This window comes from Garra rufa, chromosome 13 (genome assembly GCF_049309525.1).
Source record: "Garra rufa chromosome 13, GarRuf1.0, whole genome shotgun sequence".
Lineage (NCBI taxonomy): Eukaryota > Metazoa > Chordata > Actinopteri > Cypriniformes > Cyprinidae > Garra > Garra rufa.
This window is the reverse complement of record NC_133373.1, coordinates 38,598,631-38,623,808: the sequence shown is the minus strand read 5'-3', so window position 1 is coordinate 38,623,808 and position 25,178 is coordinate 38,598,631. Positions and strand designations below refer to the sequence as shown.

The 25,178-nt window shown below is 32.7% G+C and overlaps 1 protein-coding gene across 1 annotated transcript in view; it reads right to left on the bottom strand.

Moving 5' to 3' along the window:
• The window catches only part of LOC141283390 (alpha-(1,6)-fucosyltransferase-like), an 88,783-nt gene extending 63,605 nt beyond the window's left edge, over positions 1-25,178 (bottom strand). The window contains exon 1 of the mRNA XM_073816676.1: positions 25,073-25,178. The gene's annotated coding sequence lies outside the window, so the exon portion shown is untranslated. The remainder of the gene's footprint in view (positions 1-25,072) is intronic.

Genomic DNA, 25,178 nt, shown 5'->3' with positions numbered 1-25,178 from the left:
AATAGTTACAAATTCACTATAAATGTACAAAAAAACTTAGACCAAAATCATATTTTCTTGTTTTTTACTTATTTTTTACTCTCTTTTAATACTACTTGTAGTTTCTTTATTACTAGTGAATTTTACTAAATTTAATAAAAAATTAGGAGGACTTACTTTCTGAATTTCTGAGCAAAAATTGTTTCGAAGAAATGGCAAGAAACTTAAATGAGAATAAAATGAGACATTTTTATGCAGAAAGACTTTGTTTTATTTACATACTTAAAAAAATGTTTCCTAGCTCCTTTAAGTGTGTTTTTATCTGTAGACACTCAGTCAGTGGGTTGCATCTGTGCTCGTCTCGTCTCATTGACTGCACTGTCCTGTAGATAAATGAACAGACGTATAGCTGCTTGTGTGCTCTGGTCAATGCAGTCTGTGACTGGAATAATAAACACACACACTTACTCACCTATCCCAGTTAGAATACATTTACTTAAGAGTTAATATGAAATCAAAACCTTTTAAGTCAAAATATAAATATATATATTTTATATAATATATAAATATTTTCCTAGAGTAGAAAAAACAGAACTTATATTAGCTGAAATTCTGAATTAACCATAATAACGCTACACTAACTCCCTACAAGGTGAACCAAGCTAATCAGAAACAAACATCCCAAAAAAGAAAAGAAATAGAGTCTTTCGCTGTATCTCAGCACATTTACTTTCAATTTACGCTGAGACACACAACATTAGTCTAGAGGTCTGAGCCCGGCCTCTCCGCGTCTGTGATCAGTGTGTAATGCAGATGAGAGCCAATCAGATCATGTGTGCAGCTGCGGAGAGCGCCGTGACCCATCAGCCTGCACGGATGTGCCTGTCACCTGTAATTGGACTCTATTTAGCATTGTTTTCTACTCTAAGAAAGACCAGGTGTCATACATCTTAGTGTTTTGCTTTCTCTCGCTGTCTTCAGACTGTTGCTTTTTCTCATCTGTCTGCATCAGGCTTAAATAAACAGGAAAATAAATAAGGCTGGCATTTCAAGACAGATCTTAGTTTTTATACTTTGGGTATTTTTTGCTTTTTTTGACAACTGGTTCTTATTCATAACTGATTTAATTCAGGTTCACTTCAATATATTAGAGTTAAGATTAATTTTTTATTAATTCTATTTAATATAAATTTTTGTTTTTTCAAATCGAGTATAGAATTTCATAAGATATAACAGCTTATAGAGCTTATTTTTTTCAAATTTTGTAATAATTGTAAAAATTGTAATAGTCTTGAATGGCATTTTTCTAATGTGTTATCATCACATAAACTGCAAAATTACAAAAATAACAAAACAAAACAAAAAATTCACAAAGAAGCCTTAAAATAGGAATCAGCAAAAATATATTTAATTTAATTCGCCAAAACAGGTGAAAAAAGCTATGAAAAACGAAACTCAACTTGACTGAAATGATAAAAAGACTTAGAAATGTCAAAAAGGGCCAAAACATAAAATGGAAAAAGTGTAGAACACAACCCATTATTGCTCGACCTCATACAGTGAAACCTCTAAAAATCTCTGTAGCGGCATGTTTTATCAGCACAAATCTCTAGCATTTACATACTAGAGGTCAAAAATGAATGTGAAAAAGCCATTGAAACTCAAGAGAGAGTTTGGAGAGATAATGTGGTCTATTGAGCACAGAAAATATGAATGTAAAATCTGCTGAGGCGTATGAAAACGAACATGCTCGTATCCTCCTATCATTCATTTGATATCCACTACAGCACAGAGCAGCGGTGAGCAGCTCACTTCACATCTAAAGTGGCCGATAAGAGACTGTTATACAGCAGCGCTCGGTTCCACTACATCAGCGATGAAGCCTGCAAAAAAGACTGCTCACTATGGATACTTGTGTTTAGTGCGCTAATTTGCATACAAGAACCTAGAAAGACAAATAGAGTAAATTTCAAAAAATAAATTAATCAACAAGCAAAAAAGGGCCAGACTGGATAAAAAGGGCCATGCTTTAATATGGTAATCTGTGTTTCTCATATGAGCGAATTTACAGCATTTTCCAATCCTGTTTATTTCCCTCTCCAAAACAATCAAAAATAGCATAACATACAGAACTGAGATGTAAAGAGTGCATGTATATTTACAGAAGTGGGGTAGAAAGAACCAGTTCTTAAGTTTATCACCTGTAGTATAAAACAATAACAATTTTTGTCAGTATTTCTAGTCCACGCTCTGTTATAGCGCCACCTTTTGTCTGAACATCATTAAATTTAGCATGCTTCCTCATATCCATGCAATGCACAGATGCACCAATTTTTGCCAAATTTGATCATTGCATTCAAGAGTTATGGCCCTTTAAGTACAATAGCTAATGCCAGAACTATTAATTAACTATTCATTAGCAGCCACGTTGATCTTGTTTATGTTGAATGGTTTTGATAATTATTACTTAAAAGAAATCTTTCTGCACTGGTTTTCACTGAAATCAGACAATAATTTAAGAACTCATAAAAGCAACAGTTAATACAAAATTAATTATGCCAACATTATAGTTTAACTGACACAAATGGCCAAAGTTGGAGTCTGATCAATTAATATGGAATATTTGTGAGTTAAACACAAAAATATAACCATGATTATATATCAGAAACATGACAGCATCAACTGGTGGCTAATTTTCACTATTTTTTCCAAGCTTGAGAGACTAAAATGGCCACTCTTAACCGGAAATCTGATTGGCTGACTTGAGAACACATAAGAAGAGTTATATACCAATGAATCTTAACCAGAAAGATCAATAAAGTCAAGAGGGCCAATGACTGAATGAACAAAACCAGACAAGAAAGACTGAAGATGTGGAACAAGAAGGATGAGAGTGAGAGAGCAGCAGCATGAGTGGTGGATGTGTTTAAAGGAGATAAAAATACAGTCGGACATAAATAGATGGACTAATGCAAAGCCAGAGGAAACTAAAGACAGAAGAAAGAAAATAGAAGAAATTCACCAGTTACAAGAGCAGAGTAATGAATAATAAAGAGAGAATGGTACAGAAATCACATATTATCATAAGTCTCTGTGATCTTGTAGTTAGTAGATATGGGTCATATATTGGAGGACAACACACAAACTCAACTTTAATATTGTGTTATTTAGCAATAAACTGGCCCAAGTTCATTCTAGACGGAGAAATCCAATTCAGGGTTGGATCCAATCAATTATTTCCTGCTAAATATTCTGTTTCCCCTCTAAATAAACCACATTATAGAGGATAAATGCTTTGTGAATGTCTAATGTGATTACAATATCTCAGCTCTTGCCAAAGTTAAGCCGAGAAAACACAAAACCGTCACGAAAGCATTCTGGGAAAATGCTTGTTAGGCAATTTTGCACAAATATTGACTGTTTCTCTTGCAATGGGATTAAAGGTAAAAAATAAAATAAAATAAACTGTATTTGAGTAAATTAAATTGCTAGGCAACTGCATGCAGGAAGACCAATGTAGCATCTGTCTTAATATAATCAACACCACAAATGTTCATCATTAAATGCAGTTAAATCCACGTGAAACACTCACTGTCATAGTGATACATTGGGCAGCTGCTTATAAGAGTAACAACTTTAGGTTTGTATCCATAGCAACCTGTTTCAAACATTCCAGAGAGGAGATAAAAAAACTGACACTTGAATCTGCTGAATGCATGACTGGTGTTATAAAGAAAGCCATTGGATCTGTGACATAATGTAGAGTAGAGTACAGACTATAAGAAGACTATTGAAGATGAATTGTCACGAGTGCAGTGATCCAGTCATTCTGAGTCATCTGATCTGATGAATTAAGTTGATTGAAATAAGTTTTGGAATTTATTTTTATTGTAATATTTTATTTTTAATGACTATTTTTCTTGTAATATCTTGATCTTACATACCTACCCTCTTTTATATCTGAAGAGTAACCAAGGTTAAGTGTCTTGTAAGGTCTTTGTGTGACATTTGAATCTCCTTCTATCTGTCCATCTTTTTTTTTTTTTATCCATCTGTGTCTATACGTCACTCTGTGGAGATACAGTACAGTTGTGTACAGCTACAGCATTGCTAGCTGGTTTCTTACTGGCCTCGGGGCAAAAGAGCCCACCAGCAGCTCTCTCTGATATTCTGCTCTCTAGATGTTTATTTTATAGTTCACTGTACAGAAAGATGTAAGAAAATATTCTGCTTTCTCTCTTCCTGCTCCAAACCACCCCGTAATTCAGCAGCGAACGACGTGACTGATGAAATAACATCAAGAGAGACTGACCTCGTGTTTGGCCTCCTGTTATATTAAGCTCTATCAGATCCGGCGCTCTACTTTCTGCTGAAGGAGGTTTCTAGATGGTTATTGCCCACTTCACCAGGAGAATCAGTCAGTTGCTTGGTGGAGTGATTGATAACAGAGCATGAAAGTGTAACATTTCAGTTTGGAACATGAAAGTCCTATTCATTTTCTCCATATTGAAACTTTCTTAACGATTCTTAACGATAAAATATAAACCTTTCAAGACTCATCCAAGATGAACTGTAAGGGTGTTAAGTGATGATATATGCTTCTCCTGAAGCCACAATTTTACTTCAAATTCACTCTTTTATCCACCTTATTTTTCAATGCAGAAGTAAGCTGTTTTCTGTGAACATGCAAGACTTACGGTTCATTATAGTCAATGTAGGGAAATAACCAGAAGAATAACAAAGTTCAGTAAACGGTAAATTGTTTGGACTACAAACCAGTGTGTTCATAATTAAGATAATGCATTAAAATATGGTAAGACACATCAGTTTACAATATCAAACAGCAAAACAAGCTGTTTTGTACAGCTAAAAATAGCTGAAAGTGAATAAGATCGGAAACCAGACCCATAAAATTTACAAATGGCTGCACTCTGGAAAAATAACAATAATAATTTCCAAGTCCAATAATTGAAAAACTACATATATTTTAATACATTTCAAATATATTTTATACTTTAAAATCGAATATTGGAGTAGGTCAGTTTGCTTCATGGCTTGAAACTATTGAATCATTATTTTTAAATCCTTAAAAAAGAAAATTAATGTGAAATGTATTATTAATAATTAATTTTCAAAATTACTACATTACTCATTATCCTGAGGTTGTTGTCACTGGAGCAGAAACCACAAGAAATGACATCAGGAAAAAAAAGGTCTTTAATAATACTATTTATTTATTTATTTTAAATCACAAAAAGCAAAGTAATCCAAGTTTGCAAAGTTGGACTTTGTTATATATACATGTCAATTTTAATTATTAATTACATAATTCACAGTGCTTCATTGGATTTGTAGTTCATTCACTTACTATTTTATTATATATTATTTAATTCACTTGTTATTTTATACATTTTAACATTAGATTCCGTATTTTATGTTTTTTAGATGTCATTATTGCCTCGGTCATTAATTTAGCAGCACAACTCCTTTCAACATTGATGATGATACTACTATTACTACTAATAACAATAATAAATGTTTCTTGATCAGCATATCAGCATATTAGAAAAATGAAGGATCATGTGCTACTGAAGTCCACTGCTGAAAATTCGGCTTCGCAATATATTCACACAGAAAATAGTTATTATATATTTGTAATAAAATTTTACAATATTAGAGAAAAAATTACCACACAATTAAAACTCCACACTTTTGAACGCTCATTTATATGTTTTTTTTTTCTTCCAAATAATGTGCATTAATGAATCAGAGCAGTAAACTGGTCAAATTTGATATTAGTTTGTCAAACAGATTACAGGTTGAAAGTGGCTTTAAAAACAGGATTCTCTCACAGTTAAAGGTTATGTTTAGGAATTTAAAAGAAAAGTCAAACTTCTGCTTTGAACAGAGTGTCAGCCTGTCTGTGGTAAAGTTTTCCATACAAATGACTCAATAAGTCTCTACTGTACGCAGACACTGTGCGTGGATCCTGATTCCTCAATTAATCCCAGTTAAGTCGAGCACAGCGATCTGATACAGACATTATACAAAACTCATCCTACATCCTTCAACTAATCCTAAAGACAATCCTTATCCATGGAGAAGGTTTCAGTGCAGATAAACATCCAAACTAGCAGCCTAATTAAATAAAAATGAACAAAGGAGAAATAGAGGAGAACAGGCGCATGAAGCAGCTGTGATGTTCAAGGAAGCAGTTAAAAATAAATCTCTCTAAGCCTTTTAAAATCAATGCAGCTAACCAGCTAAAAAAACATCTTATCAGTGGTGGCCTATGACGCAATATTAACTGATTTTTACACTCTCTGAAGAAAATACATGCTTGCCTGTGGATTTTGCAAGGTTTAGGGTATTACTGGGTTACTTTTTACTGAACAAAGTCTAAAGAACTCAACTTTAAGTCCCTGATTCATGTTCTTTCAAGCTCGTTTCAAGTCAGAGTGACTGTCAGGCATCTAAGTGAGTTTTGACTGAGTAAATTGTACATCTGTGCTGCTCAAACTGTGAACAGTTTCAGACAGTTCAGTCAGATTTGGTGAACTGATTCAACTAGTTCACTAAAAAGAATCGGTTCAATAATCGGTACTATAATGTTGTAAATAATGTTCAGTTTCTTGCACAGACTGATCGTTTCACTTCATAAGACCTCAATATATCACCAGGAGCAATGGTGTTAATTTTGTCTGGTCTGTATATGCTTTTTTGACTCTCAAAGTGACGATAGCCATTGGCTTTTGGCATTTTATGAATCACCAAGGACAGCAGTTTCAGCTAAAAATCTTTTTTACTGTTCTACTCAAGAAAAAAAGTCACATACATCTTGGGATGGCCTGAGGGGAGAAAATTAACACCAAATTTTTATTTTTGGGTGAACTATTCCTTTAAAGAAGAGTAAAGATGAGCTAAAAGTGTAAAAAGCAAGTGGCCCTTCGTTTTGCTCTTTTCATCTGCAGATGAAAGAGGGATTCTGGGATAACCGCAGTTACTTAAAACAGTGAAAGGGCTTTCAAACGCGGCGCTTTGAAGAGGAGGGTGAATTATGAAGATGAATAAGAGTAAGCGCCGCCGTGCAGCGATTTCAACTGTTTATTTAAACACATGTAAGGAGATGAGAGTCTTCTGGAAATGTCAAATTTATGGATCAAGACAATCTGCATAATTAGGCTCATGAGCACAGCGAGAGCTTATCAAAGACATTTTAAAGCAACATTCTGCCTTATTCCAGCTTAAAGCTTAGAATAAATATAAAATTTGGCCTGTGGCTTTACAGTGAATTTAGTGGTGTTTGCTAAAGCAAGCATCGCTATTAGTGTTCATGATCTAGACGTGAATGAGCCTCAAATCAAGACATATTTATATGGATCACTTGTGAGACTTGTGGGTGGGATATTTTGACTTATAAGCCAATAAGCAACTACCCAGAACACCCAAGCAACCAAATAGCAACACAATAAAAAAACATTAAAAAAAAAAAAGTTTTGCATTGCATTGAATTGCTTTATTAATGATGGAAATATGCAGTTCTGTAATAATTTGCAAAAAGCAAGGTATTTTGTTACTGATGCACTGATCAGGATAATATCATGAAGTAAATTTTAACTTAAACTATTAAATACATTGTGTTAATTGAAATGAAGTTAAAATAAAATATAAACATATGAAAAACAAACTAAATTAAATGTTAAACTAAATAAATAAACAAACATCGTTAGGACCAAAATAAAATTGATTTCAACTTAATTGTAATATTTAAAAGAAATTACAAAAGCATAAAATAATTAAAAGTTAAACTGAAAACTGAACATTTAAAATAAAAGCTAATTCAAACTAAATATATAAATAATTAACATGAAATAGGCGACAAATAATAAATAGTAATATTTAAAACAAAAATGACAAATGCAAAACAAAATTAATAAACGTTAAATATGGACATAAAAATTAAAGCTAAAAATATTGGTATAAACTATATATAAAATTTAAATAAGTATTTTATATACTAGATAATATATATTTTTATTTATAATACATAAACAAACTGTAATACATACATATATAAAACCTATTATACATAAATAAAATTACAATTGCAATAACCCAATATTAATTTTTAAGTTATGGCCCATAATTAATGAATGCCAATGTAAGACTTAACTACTATTTTGTTCAAATAAATTAAAATTAAGACACTAAAAACGTTGATCATCACAACAGTTAGAAAAATTATATTAATTTTGATTTGCTAAAGGTTACACTTGACAGTGTTATGAAATTATTAGTGGTTTTAAAGATTATCTTTATGTAAAGTTGATGGCAAAGGTAATCTAAATGTAAAAACAAAGAAAAAGAGCATGCTCAATGAAATATCCAACATCAGGCAACACATATTTCATGCATCCCTACATCTTTCCAAGCAACATAATCATGTGCACTAGTTGCATTCCATAAAAACACGGCCAGCTCATCTGGGCATTTATGAATACATTACTCGAGTCATCATGTGCACTAATGCACACAAACCCAAGCATGCATCCCATTGAACTGCTTTTATGTTACGCTGTCATATCCAGTGCACTTTGAATCTCCATGCAAATATCTTAATAATGAGGTCTTAACAAAGCTGTAAAGATAACGCCATCCGTATGCTTGACATTTGTTCATTAGTGCCCACTAATAACAAGCCGATGCTGCTGTTCTCCAATGCGTCACAGTTAAAAGCGTCACTCGGGCAGGCATCTACATTGTTCTCCTGCACGTTTCCCATCACAACAGCGATGCTTAATATGCTGTATCTCTCCTCAAGCAGGCGGTTTTGCAGCGAGGCCTCCCACTCGAAAGCTGCGGATGCGCTGACACGCCGGACGACTCCAGCGGCCCAGGCGCTGTCAGGACGCCTGAATGAGCCTTATTAGGGGCTGTTAGTGCTGAATGTCATGTTTGTACAGCTCTTGTAAGAGGAAATGAGCTCCACTGAGAGACGCTTCTATCAGCGCTTCTCCACAAGCTTTAACAAGGAGTTTCTAAAAGTCAGCGGTCCGATCGGAGTAACGAGATTCCACTCCAGTTGCCGGTGTCACACGCTGCATTCGCAAAGAATGAAAGAACGCTGATGAAATTATCCCACTGTATTGTGGATTGGTAGCTGGCATTTAGTCCTGCATTATTTGTACTTTGATTTACAGGGAATGCGTGAACTGATAAAATGTTTAACATGAATGCAGTGTAAATAGCTTTGGATAAAAGCATCTGCCAAATGCATAACTGTAAATTAGTTTTTGTTTCTTTGAACTAGCATTTGTACAATTGAAAATGTAATTATATGACTGATTCTGCAACAAAATACCAGTTACTGAAACTAAATGAAAAGCTACACAAGTTTACAGATATAAGAACAGTTTATCTTTATAGATATAAGTCCATTCTTAACTAAACAGCTAAATTGGATGGATGGATATAAGGTTGATGGATGAACAGATAGACAAATAGACTAATGGAGGGATGGATGGATGGACGGAAGAATAGACGGATGGATGGATGGACGGACATATGGATGGAGGGATAGATGGATAGAAAGATTGACGAATGAATGGACAGACAGAAGGATGAATAAACGGATAGATGGATGGACATATGGATGATGAAGGGATGGATAAATGGATGGATGGAATGGTTGGATGGATAGATGGAATGAATGGACGGACAGATGGACAAATTGATGGATGGACGGTTGGACGATGGATTGACAAACATATGAAAGGATGAATTGATGGAGGGATGGATGGACAGACGGAAGGATAGATGGACAAATAAATGAACGGACTATGGATGACAGATGTACAGACAGATGGATAGATGGACGGACAGATAGAGAGATAGACAGACAGATAGACAGATGGAAGGATAGATGAATAGACAGATGGACAGACAGATGGATGGATGGAGAGACAAATAGATGGATGGACCAACAGACAAATAGATAGATGGACGAATGTACGTATGGATAGATGAATGGATGATCGATGGACAGATAGATGGATAGAGGGATGGACGGATGGTTGAATAGATGGACGGACAATGCATGGATGGACTAACAAATAGACGGACGGAGGGATGGATGGACGGATAGAAGGAAGGATAGATGGATGGATGGACAGATGGATGGATGGATAGATAGATAGATAGATAGATAGATAGACGATGGATGATGGAGATACAGATAGACGGACAGATGGATGGACAATGGATAGACGAAGAGACAAATATACGGATGAATGGATGGATGGACGGACGGACGGACGGACGTACTGTAGGGATGATGGATGAAGGGATAAATGGACGATGGATGGATAAACAGATAGATGGATGAATTAATGAATGGATGGATGGACAGACGGATGGATGGACAAACAAAGAGATGGATGGACCGGAGTTATGAAAGGACGATGGATGGACAGATGGACAGATAGATGGATGGAGGGATGGATGGATGGATAGATGAACAGACAATGCATAGATTAGATGGACTAACAAATAGACGGATGGACAGACAGATAGACGGACGGATGGATGGACGGATAGAAGGAAGGATAGATGAATGGATATATGGATGAATAAATTAATGGATGGACAGATGGATAAATGGACGATGGATGGATGGATGGATGGAGAGACAGATAGACAGACAGATGGATGGACGATGGATAGATGAACAGAGGAATATATGGATGGATGGATGGACGGACGGACGGACGGACGGACGGACGGACGTACTGTACGGATGATGAATGGATAGATGGAGGGATGAATGGATGGAAGGATTGAGGGATGAATGAACGATGGATGGACAGACAGAGAGATGGATAAACAGATGGATGGATTGACAGAAAAATCTGGACAATGGATGGACAGATGAATAGACAGAGACAGATGAATGGACAGACCGATAGATAGATAGATAGATAGATAGATAGATAGATAGATAGATAGATAGATAGATAGACAGATAGACAGATAGACAGATAGACAGATAGACAGATAGATAGATAGATAGATAGATAGATAGATAGATAGATAGATAGATAGACTCTCTTCATGGTGCGACTCATGCTCTTTGAGCGCTGTTATTGGATGTCAGACTAGAGGTTATTGAATCATTCCTGGTGGACCAATGGAGAGTCAGAACAATATGTGAGAGATCAGGCCACTATGATCCAATCACTTCTGAAACAGTCCCTCTGACTGCAGCGTTTGATATTGTCTTATAATACAAGATAAATGAACTTCACCCTTACTGCTGCTCTTCTGTTCTAGTGGAGAGTTTGAACCGATATATGAGCTGAACTGATGAAATAAGACAGTGGAGGTCATTAGGACGAAATATTAGAGACTAAAGACAATATCCATCATTGTGACCATTACTTTACTGATTGAGTGTGTACTTCTGTGTGTGTGTGTTGAGTTAATATGTGCTTGAATGAAAAGGATAGTGGTTAGAAAATGGCTATTCTGTCATCATTTACTCACTTTTATGTCATCCTGGAAAACTTTCTCCACAAAAAGAACAAAAAAGGAGATTTAGATGCTGTACTTTTCCATACATGATAACAATCAGAAATGTTTCTTGAGCAGCAAATCAGCATATTAGAATGATTTCTGAAGGATCATGTGACACTGAATACTGGAATAATGATGCTAAAAAATCAGCTTTGATTACAGCAATAAATCACATTTTTATCAATATTCAAATAGAAAATTGTTATTTTACTGTATTTTTAATCAAAAAAATGCAGAGACTTCTAGTGCAACGCTAATGCAGTTCTGCATTCGGTTTGCTACCACACCTTGAAAGTCAAGAATTGGATTAGAATTAAAAGGTAATCCTAATTCACGTCTGAATAGTGCACAGTCCTGAAGTTGTGGTGTTTTGGGGGACTGTTAAATAAATCTTCTTCCTCCTCAGATGCATGCTGGGAGCAGAGATGAGCAAACACACGGCGCTGTGCTCAGTAACAGGTGTCAGCACTCGACAGTAATTACATCAGCGTCAGTCACTCTCAGCAATCACGCACACACCGAACACAGCCTCGTCCAAATGTCACTCATGTGTGATGACAACAAAACGACAAACACCGGCGCTGATCTGGGACTCAACAGGCAAATCACGCTGAGAATCGATACATGTGGAACTTCACATGTGTTTGTGTGTTTCCAGAGCATCTGATCTGAGCGTGATCATGGAGATGATAGCTCACTGACACGACACGTAAAGCATGAAACTTGATATTGCTCAGCTATTTAACTATTCATTATCTCAATATTAATATATTTGCTCTATAATGGCTTTAAAGACTGATTCTTCTTTACTCAGAGGAATCATTATTTCAACCAAACTGCAACCTTATTAGATTCAGTTATGCTTTGCAACTGCTTTTATAAATCTAGGTGAATTTCTACATACATTCTAATTTATTTTGAACATTGAAGTTATAAATTAAGATTTATAACTTACCTAAATATAGTGGCATGAGAAAGTTTGGGAACCCCTTGCAGAATTTGTGAAAATGTGAATAATTTTAACAAAATAAGAGAGATCATACAAAATGCATGTTATTTTTTATTTGGTTCTGTCCTGAGTAAGATATTTTAAATAAAAGAGAGGTTTACATATAGTCCACAAGACAAAAAAGTAGCTGAAATTATTAAAATAACCCCCTTCAAAAGTTTGGGAACCCTCTTAATACTGTGTGTGGTTACCTGGATAATCTACCACTGTTTTTTTGTTTGAGTCCCTTGTTTATTCTGAACAGTTAAAATTGATCACTGCTCTTCAGAAAAATCATTTAGGTCCCGCAGATTCTTCAGTTTTCTAGCATCTTTTCCTAATTTGAACCCTTTCGTGCACTGACTATGATTTTGAGATCCATCTTTTTACACCGAGGACAACTGAGGGACTCAAACACAACTATTAAAAAAGGTTCAAACATTTGCTGATGCTCCAGAAGGAAACACGATGCATTAAGAGCCAGGGGGGGGAACTTTTTGAATTTGAAGATCACACAATAATCTTCTGTTGCTGCCGAAGGGCAGTACTAAATGGAAAAAATTATATTTTAACAAAATAAGAAAAATTTGGAGAAATTGTTCAAAAGTTTTCACCCCCGGCTCTTAATGCATCGTGTTTCCTTGAACTTTTTTGAATAGTTGTGTTTGAGTCCCTCAGTTGTCCTCGGTGTAAAAAGATGGATCTCAAAATCATAGTCAGTGCTGGAAAGGGTTCAAATATGGAAAAGATGCTAGAAAACTGAAGAATCTGCAGGACCTAAATGATTTTTCTGTGGATTATATGTAAACATCTTTTATGTAAAATATCTTACTCAGGACAGTAATAAATAAAAAATAATACACATTTTGTATGATCTCTTTTATTTTGTTAAATGATTCACAGATTTTCAGACTCTGCAAGTGGTTCCCAAACTTTTGCATGACACTATATATTTCCAGACAACTTTATTACACTGAAAAACATTTTCGCCAGTATATTTCACAGATAACTACAAATTACAAACGGTAAGTAATACACTGACTTAAACAAGACATTTTGACACACATTTTTAAAATAGTATTTTCTTGTAATATGTACACCAATAATCAGATTTACAACTTTGAAAAATATTTTTTTTACAGTATATGAAAAGGTAATGCAGACACTTTCATGAACATTTAAGCAAATTAATTAACTAACCTGAATCCGTTTAGAATCAAGTCATCTATTAAAAATACTTTTTTACTGAATTTTTGCTACTAAAGTTAAATCACAGATGCTATTAAAGCATTTCTTAATGCTCTTTAAATCACTGAGAATAAACTGGTGAAAAAGAGGCAAGTAAGAGCGTGTAATTCAGAGGTCTCGCCGTCCTTTCATTCAGCGTGTACCTCTGAGTTTATAAAAAGGGGTCAAGTGACATTTCTCTGCCAGTTAAAGAGAGAAGAGTGTCTATAAACGGAGTGTGTAACATCTGACAGAATCACATTTATTAAGCTCAGATTTACACTAACATGATTACGAGGGAAACTGCTAATCAGCTGCTCATGACATGAGATTCAAGAGCATCTAGAAGCCAGATCATGCTGTCCCAACAAACACCAGCCTCCAAACAACTGGAACGGAATGTTGGGATTTCACGAATGTTCTGTTTTGATCTTACAACAAACCATCTGGACTTGATCAAAAACCGTTGCCATGGTAATGATGTATAAGCGTCTGTTCTAATTCCATAGAAACAAAAGTACGCGGGGGAGTATGAGGAGAAACATTACCTAACGTTAACTACCTACACCTGCTTAAACTGCTGTGGTTTGTGAGAAAAATGGCTTTATATATTTACTTATGGGTATGATGTTCAAAAATCTAATTTTGGTGACTAGAAATGTAACTTTTTTTAAATGTAATAAATAATAATAAAAAAATGATATGGAAAAAAGTTATGTAATATTAATTTTATTTTGATTACTGGTAATGTATTAATCTCTATTAAGCAAAGAATATAGGCTTTTATTATTACTTGATAAGTAAATACATTTATTGAAATAAAGAATATGAATACATTAGGTATATTAGTTTATAAATTAATATAAGTACTAAAAATTAATTAATGAACAAACCTAATTTTCTAAATGGAAAATGTTATATAATGATATTTTTTTGTGATTACCTGTAACATATTAATCTTTATAACCTTTTTTAAACAAATAATATGAATACAGTATATTTATTAATTTATAATTTAAACTAAAATAAATAATAAAAAAACACAAACACATTACTATATGTAAAAAAAAAACAGGCAATTTTCATGTAATGTTACGTAATTAATAATAATTATTAAAATAAAGAATATTTTGTAATATAAGTATTAAGATTAATCAATAAACAAACTTAATTTCCTCTATGGAACTATATAATGTTAATTTTATTGTATTTACTTGTAATTTAATCTAAAATACATAATATGAATACAGTATATTTAATAGTTTTGTTAGTTTTTAATAAATAAATAAATCTTTATTGAAATAAAGAATATGAATAGGTTTATTAGTTTATAAATGAATATAAGTACTAAAAATTAATTAATGAACAAACCTAATTTTCTAAATGGAAAATGTTATGTAATGTTAATTTTATTGTAATTACTGGTAACATATTAGTCTTTAAAACCTTTATTAAACAGAATATGAATGTAGTATATTTATTCATTTATTATTTAAACTATTAAATAAAAACATTTTTTTTCTGTATAAAAAAACTGATTTAAATTTTACTGTGATTACTGGCAACATTAATCATTATTAAACAAAGATTATGAATACAGTACATTTATTAGGTTATTATTTAATAAGTATTATAAACAAACAAACAAATCTAATATTCCATATGGAAAAATATAATATTAATTTTATTGTGGTTACGGGTTACGTAATTACTAATTATTATTAAAATAAAGAATATTTTCTAATATAACTATTACAAATTACTCAATAAACAAAACTAATTTCCTATATGGAAATTATAAAAAGGTTGATTTTATTGTGATTACTTGTAATTAAATCTAAAATACATAATATGAATACAGTTTATTATTTAATATAAGCAATAAATACATAAATGTGAAAAATCATAATATAAGACTGATAATAGGTTCTAGAATCCAACATGAAAACATGAAGATCTCAATCAGAGCTTTTATGTCTAATTTTATAAGCGTCTGAGTAGGTTAATCATGTTAATTGTTATTTACCGCATATTCAGAGGCCTCACAATTGTTATTAATGATCATGTCTTTTACAGTTCAAGCATGACACTGTGTGTAATGCGTCATTTTCATATGACAAATATTCTACGATGTGAATCTATTGCGATTCAGTTTAGTTCAGGGAAGTGTGATTCAATTCCAAAACAATTCTTCACAGCTTTTGTTTGGTGTAAATTTAGTGTTTTTTTGGTTGGCAAATGCAATTAACAAAGGTTTAAAATATAAGAAGTTCAGAAGTTGTCGTCATTGTTGTAATGATACCAAGAAGTTAACCAAGAAGTGCCAAATTGCACTTTTTTTCCTAATTACTCACCAATAGACTACTAAGACGAGACACTGCAGGTGAATAGGGTAAAAAAAAATAACTAATAGTTATCACCTTACTTAGTCAGTTGATTGATTACATTGATAATTGCAAATATTTTTTGTATCACAAGTTTTCTGAAATGTTAGATTTTAATATGCAAATGATGCATTATTTAATGATATATGCGCTAGTTTGCATACATTTCTAGTACAAAAATCTAAACACTGGATAACGTCAGTTTTCTTGTTTAAATTTTTTGACATATTAGAGTCAAATGTTTTTACAGAAGGGATTTTGTCATTTTGTCACTCCATAATTCAGAAAATACTTAGAACAGGCAGAAAACTATATATATATATATATTTTTTTTTACAGTTTTTTGGGAAATAAAATTATGTATAAAATCAATCAAATTATATATGAACAAATTCCTCTGTAAAAACCTTCAGGATATAGACAAGAATAAAAATTTTAAGTATGGTGTGTGTACGTGCTACTAAAGTGCAGATTTATGGCTCAGTGTAGAAGAAAAAACTCATTTTGAGAAAACAGCCTTAAAAATATGCATTGTAATTGAAATCTTTTGACACAAATAGATAAAGTGCTATAAAAAACACTTAACAGTGTCTTTTGGATGTTGTTTTCTTTCTACTAGTCTAAAAAAGCACAAAATCTCAGACTTGACCAGTGCATGAAAAAAACTGTAGTGTTTTGCCTGCAGTGTCCCCCCTTAAGAATTTCCAACTTAATTTATGATTTAAATCGAATTGTAGAAACAAAAGTGTGAATCAAAACACAGACAGCTTTATCAAAGAAGATTCAAAGGTCTTCATTACTTCAACCTCAGTGAACAAAAATACAATTTTTTTATTCATCAGGTTTAGTCACATCTCTAACCTGGAATCTTTTCCCCATTAAGCCACCAAAGCTACTATATATGGAAAATATCAATGTTTATGGCTGGTAAATTTTCATCTGCCTTTAGCAGGTGTTGGACCCTGAATACATGGAAACAGATCGGCAGCGGATATCTAGCAGATCTGCTTTATTCAGGTGGCGCTTTAAAGTTCAGGTCTGTCTGATGACAGCACAGAGACTCAGTACGATCACTAGACAGACAGATGGGAGTCTCTCTTCTCCACTAGATAAAGTCAGCGTGATCCTGGAACAACGAGTGAACATGAAACAAAGCCCTGGATTTTACTGAGCAGAATCAGCAGGTTTCAGATGAAGAGCATTTGATGCCACAGACGGGCGTCACATGATGACACATGAGACTGCATTAATAATATACGCAACATTAGAGCCTCTAATATCCAATCTGCTGAGGAAACACCTTCGAAACATCAAAAGAGCAAACAGGTCATCTATAATCACCTGTGTCCAGAACAAGGGTGGAAGATCTATCACAAGACCTCAGTGAATCAAAAATGCCAGGCAAATGTCAGCGGAGCTCATATAAGTCTGTTCCCGACCTTCACTCTGCGCTAATATGTGCACAACGCTTTAACATCACATGAACTCGCGCGGCATGAATATGCAGACATGCAGACGCTCGCACAAAGAAATGTCACTCTAGTGATGTTTCTCCTATGCCATCAAATCTCTCAGCTGCTGTTTAAAGCTTTTTCCCCAAACCTTTTTTGTTGGATGCTGTAAAGCGGTCTTTAGATGTCTTTGACTGCCGTGGCTTTCTGCATTAGGGCTTGAATTTTTAAAGGAATAGTTCAGTCGGAAATAAAAGTTCTGTCAGCGTGCGGCTTTAGAGTCGTGCGATTTTCCTTCTTCTGATGAGCACAAAAGGAGGCATTTCGAAGCATTGTCCTGGTTGCTGTTTTCTGTGCAATTACAAAAGATTAGGCCTTCAAGCTTCAAAAATGACATAAAAGTGTGATAAAACTCTGAAAATAATCATTAAAGTGGTACGTTTTGGCTTTTGCGCCATATTCTGAAGCCATATGGCAGCTTTGTGAGGAACAGACTGAAATACAAGTCATTACTCACTATCATTTAGAGTTCAGACCAGAAACTAAAAACTAGAACTATTGAAAAACATTAAATTATTCCATTACTTTAAATAAGAAAAAACTTTAACCGATATAAAAAAGAATTTCCATTAAAAAACCGAATGAGAAACAACGAAATGTGTCAAATTGAAACTAAAATTCAATTAAAAAATATAAAAAATCAAATCAAAATATGAAAAAATGCTATAATCGTAAAGTAATATGTATTACTATTTTAAAAAAATATATATTTTTTTATTATGGGTGTGTGTGTGTATGTATACAAACTAAAAACTATTGAAAAACATTAAAACACTCCATCAATTTAAATAACAAAAAACTTTAACTGATATAAAAAAACATTCTATGAAAAAATTATTATTATTTTTTTACCATTAAACTAATTAGTTGCCAAGGCAATAATTCATAAAACAAATTTAAACTAAAATTCAAATAAAAAATATTTAACAAAATGCTATAATTGTCAAGTAATATTTATTAGCATTTATTTTTTTTATTAAAAATTATAAGTTTATTATATATATATATATATACACACCAAAATAAATAAATATTTTTTTAAAGATAAAAAAATTCAAAGTAGATAATATTCTAAACACAATATATAAAACATTTATGATGATAAAATTTCAAAAATATATCATTTGAACATATTTCTAAGAAAAAAAGTTTACTTGTTTATTTATATTACAAACTGTGCAGTCAAAAGTTGAATCAAAACTGAATCATCTGATTCACTTAAAAGATTCAATTCCAAACAATGATCCATTCACAAAATGTATAGTTGCCACTTCTGATGACTTTTCTTAGTTTGTAAGTTTGTTAGTACACAAATTGTATGAAGTATTTATGAAAGTTTCATGATGTTTTTGCCCTTTTAAGAAGTTTAAAAGCCTCAGTCCCTGTTCATTTTTCACGAAAAAAAGAGCAGTTTTTTTTCTTCAAAATATCTTTTATGTTTTAAAAAGAAAGCCAAATGATGACAGCATTCTCATTCTCTAAGACAACGATTTCTTCAATTTAGCTCTTCCACAGCAAGTATCTGATGTTTCTGCTCAAACTCTTAAGACTCAGCAGCTCTAACAGCACGATTCAAGCTCCTCACATCTTTCAGCATCAGAAACACAGCCTGCTCAGCCTGTCCTCTCTCGTTTGACCTGGAGGGGTTTCCCTGCACAAGCGTAGGTCATTTATATTCTTCATCTAATTTTCCCAAGGCCTGCTCCAAACAAAATCATTACTGACAAACATCTCTGGAGACAAATATCCACACCTGAGCCGACGGCACCACAACACGCATATGTGTACTCGCTGTGAACATCTATAATATATAAGACAGAGCTGACAGCAAATAAAACAAATAACAGAGTGAATGTGCACAAAATGCTCTAAATAAAAGACAATCAATCTGTGACTGCAACCTACAGCACAAAGCCCACCTCTAGAGCTCCATCCAGAATGTTCCATTACAGTTAAGCATCGCCACTGCTGTTTAATGGAGTCATTACGCTCAAATGATGACAGACAGGTGTGTTAAACTGGCTGAGGGCAAAACGGCCACACACACACACACACACACACACACACACACACACACACACACACACACACACACACACACACACACACACACACACACACACACACACACACACACACACACACACACACACACACACACACACACACACACACACACACACACAATAGAGTATTAATGCAGTTAAGAGAAGTGTAAATGCATCATATGCATGTGGTTCTGTACAAACAACATCACAGATCTGTGAAAATGAATTAGTGAATGTCAATAAACAAACATAACAGTAAATACTCATTTATGGGTTTAATAATGACATGATAACTTGTTTGTAGTGGAATGTGTTATGCATGCAAAGATTTTGCTGAATATAGAATTATAAATGGTAACACTTTACAATAAGGTTCATTAGTTAAACATTAGTTAATGTATTAACTAACATGAACTAACCATGAGCAATACATTTGTTACTGTATTTACTAATCTTTAATAACATTAATTAATGGAAATACAGTTGTTCATTGTTTGTTCATGTTAGTTCACACTGCATTAACTAATGTTAACAAAATTTTAATAATGTATTAGTAAATGTTGGAATTAACATTAACAAAGATTAATAAATGCTGTATAAGTGCAGTTCATTATTAGTTCATGTTAACTAATGTGGTTAACTAATGTTAACTAATGAACCTTATTGTAAAGTGTTACCTTATAAATATGGTAGTGATGCACCAAAATTATTTTTTACAATGAAAATAAATTAACTAAAAATAAAATAAACAAATTAACACTAATAAACACTAAGTTATTTTTTAATGCATAAAAGCAACAACAACAAAACACACAACAAAAATATTATTAATAATTCATTATTAAGTGAAAACAGGAAAATTATGAACATAGAATTTTAATGAATTTTATTTACTTGCCAAAGCAACATTAGCCTATTTTCTTTTTACTAAAACAGAAAATAACTAAAATAAAAATAAAATATTATTAATAATAACAATAATAAACAATAAATAGGAATTTTTTAAATGCATAAAACCAAACACACAACAAAATTACTAAATTATAATGAAAGCATTTTTCTTTAAAATTAAAATAATTAAACTAAAAATGAAATTAGCAAAAAATTCAAACAATAATAAACACTAAATTATTTTTGTAAATGCATAAAACCAACAAAAATACTCAAATTTAAACTAAAATGAATATGAAAACAGGAAAATTATGAATATAGTGATCCTCCAAAAGTAATTTTAGTTACTTTCCAAAGCAACATTAGCCTATTTTCTTTTTACTAAAACTGAAAATAACTAAAATAAAAATAAAATAAACTAATAATAATAATAACAATAATAAACACTAAGTAGGAATATTTTTAAATGCATAAAACCGATAAAGCACACAACAAAATTACTAAAATTATAACGAAAACATAAAAATTACGAATATAGTGATGCACCAAAATTATATTTTAATGAGTTGCTTTTCTTTACAATAAAATAAACTAAAAAAAATTATTTCTGTAAAAAAACAAAAACAAAAAAATTACTCAAATTAAACTAAAATGACAACGAAAACAGGAAAATTATAAATATAGTAGTGATTCACCAAAATGAATTTTAGTGAAAATAACTAAAATAAAAATAAAATAATAATAACAGTAATGAACACTAAATAGGGATATTTTTAAATGCATAAAACAAAAAAATTAAAAAAATAAAAGTAGTGAGTTGCCAAGGAAACATTTCTATTTTTGTTTCTTTAAAATGAAAATGACTAAACTAAAAATAAAATAAACAAAAAAATCTAAATAATAAGAAACACTAAGTATTTTTTGTAAATGCACACGACACACAACAAAATTAATAATTTATTGAAACTAAAATTAAACTGAAAACAGGAAAATTACAAATATGCACCAAAATGAAATTTAGTTACTTGCCAAAACAACATTATATTTTTTGTTTTATTAAAACTGAAAATAACTTAACTAAAACTCAAATTAAATAATAATAATAATAAATATGAAACTAGTACTGATGCACCAAAATGATTTTTTAACCGAAACAAACCAAAAAAATTATTCAACTTTATTTAATAATCAACACTTACATAAATACTGAGTTGTAAACTGCAAATAAAGCAGATTGTATATCAACTTTTTAATGTAATTGAATTATCAACTTTTTAATTACAAAAATGTAATTGTTTTAACTCGTATTCATTGCTGAAATATAAACATTTCAATGATGGCTGTAAAAAATGCTAGATTTAATCAAACATATAGTAAATAACGGTAACAGGTTGAAATATAATGATTATGTAATACAGTACATATATTTAGTCAAAATGCTCTTCTCTAGAGTTATTTTTCGGCCCTTTTGAAGCTGAAAATTAATTTTCTACTGAATATTTTTGGTTGCCAAAATTTCAGTGCATCACTAGAACATTTAACATTTATTTTATTTTGCTTTGCTAAAAGCTAGTTTAACCAGCATCTCGAGATGATACAACAGCTCAGTTAATTTCGGTGAATTACTGATAAAAAACTCAGATTCAGTGAATTGTTTGTGTCATCACATGAAGTCTGAAGAGGCTGAGACATCGAGTATGATATATAAAATCCTACATTGCTCAGCCTAGATGTATTTTATTTATTCATAAAACTCTCAAGCTGCACTGCTCCAAACACTCACATCTTGCTGCAAATTATTTTAGAAGTCCATACTTATTTTTCTGAACCTATGGGAGACATTAGAAAACATAATGAAGACTTTTATGATCCCAAACAAGATTACTAAGAGTAAACAGCTCACATTCTGCAGCAAGCTACATCTCAGCACAGATTCAGATGCATTAGAGACTCATTCATTATGCGCTCGAGAACTTTTTTAACCCCCAGATAAACCGCATATGTTCAGTATTCAGTGCGTCTCCTCTGGAAAGCAGATTTAGGTTGCATCCTAAATGCACTTGTGTGGAGTTCATTTCATAAAAGATCATCAATTTATTCATTAGTTGTCTGAACGCTCAGAGTTTGCTGTGCTCCTTTCAATTCTCTGACTGACTTGCATTAAACAAAACAACTCATTAGCAATGCACATGTTAAAATCAAATCAAACTACCATCCTGAGACAGATATATGCGCTCTGGTCTCATGTTCCAGACAATCTAGTCTAAAGATATTCAGTAGAGTCAATAAAGGTTGATCTGACAGGTGTAACCAGCAGGTGTCAGTGACTCATAAAAGGCTTCAGCCAAACTAGTACACAGCTCACGTCAACGTCACAAACCTAATATTTGTCATATAAAATAGATCCAATTTGTCTTTAAAAGAACAAAACATACTTTAAAGATCTGTGAAATCAAAATCAACCCTATTTATTCTCTTCAAACATGTTCTGGTTTTGAATTATGCCACAGAATACAACAAATACAAGGTAACTTTTCAAAAGTACTTTTTCATCTCATTCTGACTTTCGTTCAGCAATTCTGTTTCTATATCCTATATCTAACTTTTTTTTTCTTCTCAGAATTGTGAGATAAAAGCTCACAATAGCAAGAAAAAAGGTCAGAATTACAAACCAAAATATCATTTTTACCTTTTTTTAGTTTGCAGCAAATATAAACTTGGAATTTTGAGATATAAACTTGGAACTGTGAGAAATGAACTCAGAATTGTGAAATGTAAATGTAACTCAGATTTGTAAGATATAAACTATGAGATATAAACTTGGAACTATGAGATATAAACTCGGAATTGTGAGATATCAACTTGAAATTTTGAGATATAAACTTGAAATTTTGAGATATAAACTCATAACTGTGAGATATAGACTCGGAATTCTGAGATATAAACTCAGAACTTTGAGATATAAGCTCATAATTGTGAGATATAAATTTGGAATAGTAAGATATAAACTCAGAACTGTGAGATATAAGCTCAGAATTGTGAGATATAAACTCGGAATTTTGAGATATCAACTTGGAATTTTGAGACACAAACTCTAAATTGTGAGATATAAACTCAGATATAAACTTGGAAAAGTAAGAGATAAAACTGTGAATTGTGGGATAAACTGGGAATTGTAAGATGTAAACTATGAACTATGTCACCTTTATTCATATAGCGCTTTTAACAATACAGATTGTGTCAAAGCAACTGCACAGTATTTAAACAGCACAATAGTGTGTAGGTAACGCATTATTGTAAATAATCAATTTTCAGTTCAAGGCAGTTCATCAATGAATTCAGTGATATCATCTATGAGATAGAAACTTGGAATTATGAGATAATTGCAAGTAACAGAGTCAGATTTCTGTCTCACAATGTCTCTTCACAAAAAATGTATTACTTTTCTTTTTTTTTTATTCAGTGGTGGAAACAGGCTTCCATTTGTCAGTGCACATTCTGAAAAAAAAGTTTTGACTTTATAATCGTTTGTTAAATTGTAAGAACCTCTAAACTGACTTTTCCTTTTCATCTGACATCATGAACACTGTACTTTCCAACTCCATCCTCCAAACCACCGACTTCCATTCTGCTATGAAACGCCTAATCTTCATGATCCAATCAATTCCTAATGAATAAAACAGAGTCCCACCCTGAGGGTTTTCTTAAATAGGTCACATTACAGAAGTAAACATACATAGGGAATGCAAAATAAAATACAGTAAACAATTACTGCACAAAACATTACTACACAGCATATGCACCAGTTGAATTAAACTAAAGAATTAACAAAGCTTATGCCACATTATGTGCTGATATGCCACATTAAATCACAGTAAATTCTCTCTACATCACCATCAGCTCATGAAGTCATTTGGCTGTAAACAAAAGAGACTCATCACACAGTCCTGAAATAAAACCCTAAAACAGCTTCTCCAGACATTAACATGTTTTATCCATCATGTTATTCACATGAGATTCACTGCAACAGGCCGTCTGATGATCCACAGGCTGTGTCTCAAACCTTACAAACTGCATCATACAGGCATCATAAAATGTTGCTGACTTGGAAGTGTCTATAATGATAGCCAAAAATGCTACAAGCACACATATGATGGCCAAAACTGCTATTGACATGGAATACGACTGTTATTATGGTCAAAATGCTTCACACACTTCTAATGTCCAAAATAGCGCTGACTTGGAACTCGTCTATGTTTATGTCCAAAATTGCTGTTGGATTGGAACACGTCCATATGAAGCCCAAAAACGTTTCTGGGTATGAAGTGCATGACTGAAAACGCTGCACGCATCTCAACGCCGCGTGTGTGTTTATCTCCAGACATGCTGCACGCGCGTCTAGGTTTGAGACGCGTCCAGCGCGCGCTGCTGCTGCAAACGCGTTTATTTACATAAACAAACAGAATCACGTACCGGAAAACCCCGACGCCGCCGCTGCCGCCGCTCCGAAGGAAGATGCGCTCGGGAGGAAGATCCAGGAGGATGGAGGAGAGGAGCGCGTGTGTGAGATGAAATCAGC